This window comes from Triticum dicoccoides, chromosome 6B (assembly GCF_002162155.2).
Source record: "Triticum dicoccoides isolate Atlit2015 ecotype Zavitan chromosome 6B, WEW_v2.0, whole genome shotgun sequence".
Lineage (NCBI taxonomy): Eukaryota > Viridiplantae > Streptophyta > Magnoliopsida > Poales > Poaceae > Triticum > Triticum dicoccoides.
This window is the reverse complement of record NC_041391.1, coordinates 231,914,435-231,917,941: the sequence shown is the minus strand read 5'-3', so window position 1 is coordinate 231,917,941 and position 3,507 is coordinate 231,914,435.

The window sequence follows — 3,507 nt, the reverse complement described above, 5'->3', positions numbered from 1 at the left end:
TGTTTGTCGAGATTCGATGAATTGTGGATTTATGACCATCTTATCTATGAATATTATTTGAATCTCCTCTGAATTCTTATATGCATTATTTGCTATCTTTGTATTTCTCTTTGAATTATCGGTTTGGTTTGGCCAACTAGATTGGTTTTTCTTGCAATGGGAGAGGTGCTTAGCTTTGGGTTCAATCTTGTGGTGTCCTCACCCAGTGACAAAGTAGGGGTAGCAAGGCATGTATTGTATTGTTGCCATCGAGGATAAAAAGATGGGTTTTTCATCATATTGCTTGAGTTAATTCCGCTACATCATGTCATCTTACTTGATGCTTTACTCTGTTCTTTATGAACTTAATACTCTAGATGCAGGCATGATCGGTCGATGTGTGGAGTAATAGTAGTAGATGTAGGCAGGAGTCGGTCTAATTGATACGAATGTGATGCCTATATTGCATAATCATTGCCTTGGATATCGTCATAACTTTGTGCTTTTCTATCAATTGCTCGACAATAATTTTTTCACCCACCATATTATTTTCCTTCATGAGAGAAGCCTCTAGTGAAACCTATGGCCCCGGGGGTCTATTTTACATCATATTAGTTTTCGATCTACTATTTTGCAATCTTTTACTTTCAGATCTATAAACCAAAAAACCCCAAAAATATTTTATCTTTCGTTTAGTTCTATTTATCTATCTCTATCAGATCTCACTTTTGCAAGTGGCCGTGAAGGGATTGACAACCCCTTTATCACGTTGGATGCAAGTGTTTGATTGTTTGTGCAGGTATTGGTGATTTGCGTGTTCTTCTCCTAATGGATTAATACCTTGGTTCTCAAACTGATGGAAATACTTATCTCTACTTTGCTGCATCACCCTTTCCTCTTCAAGGGAAAAACTAATGCAAGCTCAAGAAGTAGCAGGAAGAATTTCTGGCGCCGTTGCTAGGGAGATCTATGCCAAGTCAAGACATACCAAGTACCCATCATAAAACTCTCATTTCTTGCATTAAATTATTCACCATTTGCCTCTCATTTTCCTCTCCCGCACTTCTAAAATGATTTTCAAAAAGATTTGACCGTTGCTTTCCCATCTTCCGTTCTTCTTCTCATTTGCTTTTTGTTTGCTCGTGTCTTAGATTGCTTGCTTTGTCACAATGACTCAAGAGAATACCAAATTGTGTGACTTTTCCAATACTAATAATAATGATTTTATTAGTACTCCGATTTCTCCTGCCACTAGTGCGGAATGTCGTGAAATGAATGCTGCTTCGCTGAATCTTGTTATGAAAGATCAAATTTCTAGCCTTCCTAGTGAAGATGTTGCATCCCATCTAAACAATTTTGTTGATTTGTGTGATATGCAAAAGAAGAAAGAGGTGGATACTAATATTGTTAAATTGAAGCTATTTCCGTTTTCATTTAGAGATCATGCTAAAACTTGGTTTTCATCTTTGCCTAAAAATAGTATTGTTTCACGGAATAAGTGTAAATATGCTTTTATTTCCAAGTATTTTCCACTCATGGTTTAAATTTGTGGATGATCATACAAAAATTTTATGCCGGATTGAATTTTTCTTCTAGAAATCTTTTAGATTCGGCTGCAGGAGGTATTGTTATGGAAATCACTTTAGGAGAAGCTACTAAACTCCTAGATAATATTATGGTTAATTATTCTCAATGGCACACCGAAAGATCTTCGACTAGTAAAAAAGTGCATGCGATTGAAGAAATTAATGTTTTGAGTGGAAAGATGGATGAACTTATGAAATTATTTGCTAGCAAGAGTGCTCCTATTGATCATAATGATATTCCTTTGTCTACTTTTATGGAGAATAATAATGAATCTATGGATGTGAATTTTGTTGGTAGGAACAATTTTGGTAATAACGTGTATAGAGGCAATTTTAATCCTAGGCCGTTTCCTAGTAATTCCTCTAATAATTATGGTAATTCCTATAGCAATTCTTATGGAAATCCTAATAATATGTCCTCTGATTTTGATAATAGTGTTAAATAATTTATGATTTCGCAAAAGAGTTTCAATGCTTTGGTTGAAAAAAAAATTGCTTAAGATTGATGATTTGGCTAGGAACATGGATAGGATTTCTCTTGAGATTTATTCTTTGAAAATTAGATCTATTCCACCCAAAAATGATATTAATGAGTCTATAAAAGCTATGAGAATTTCCATTGACGAGTGTAAAGAAAGAACCACTAAGATGCGTGCTAAACGAGATTGGTTTGTAAAAGCGTGTTCTTCTAGCTTTTGTGAAAATAATGATGAAGACCTTAAAGTGATTGATGTGACTCCTATTGAATCTTTGTTTTCCAATGTAAATCTTGATAAATATGGGACTGGAGATGAGTCTACTTTAGTTAGAAGGCGTCCCAATGATTCGGAGTTTATAGATCTTGATGCAAAAAATGATAAAAGTGGGATTGGAGAGGTCAAGACTTTAAGTAGCAATGAACCCACTCTTTTGGATTTCAGGGGATTTAATTATGATAATTGTTCTTTAATAGATTGTATTTCCTTGTTGCAATCCATGTTGAATTCTCCCCATGCTTATAATCAAAATAAAGCTTTCACTAAACATATTGTTGATGCTATGATGAAATCTTTTGAAGAAAAGCTTGAATTGGAAGTTTCTATTCCTAGAAAAATTTATGATGAGTGGGAACCTACTATTAAGATTAAGATTAAATATTATTAGTGCCATGCTTTGTGTGATTTGGGTGCTAGTGTTTTCATGATTCCAAAAACTTTATGTGATGTGCTAGGTTTCCGTGAATTTGATGATTGTTCTTTAAATTTGCATCTTGCGGATTCCACTATTAAGAAACCCATGGGAAGGATTAATGATGTTCTTATTGTTGCAAATAGGAATTATGTGCCCATAGATTTCATTGTTCTTGATATAGATTGCAGTCCTAGATGTCCTATTATTCTTGGTAGACCTTTCCTTAGAACGATTGGTGCACTTATTGATATGAAAGAAGGAAATATTATATTTCAATTTCCATTAAGGAAGGGCATGGAAAAATTTCCTAGAAATAAAATTAAGTTGCCATATGAATCTATTATGAGAGCTACTTATAGATTGCATACCAAAGATGAAAATACCCAATTCTATGTTTTATGCCTAGCTAAGGGCGTTAAACAATAGCGCTTGTTGGGAGGCAACCCAATTTTATTTTTGTTCTTGCTTTTTTGGTTCTATTTTTTAATAAATAATTCATATAGCCTCTGGTTTGATGTGTTTTTGTGTTTTATTCGTGTTTCTGCCAAGTAAGACATTTGGGATGGCTTACGGTGATAGTTGATTTGATATTGCTGAAAAACAGAAACTTTTGCGCCCAGAAAAATAATTTTCATAATTCACAGAAGCGTGATTTTGATCAGAATGTTTAACACAATATTGATATACAAATTTCCCAGGCTTTCCTAAATTTTTATAATTTTTGGAGTTATAAAGTATCTGAAGTTCTCTGATTGCTACAAACTGTTCTATT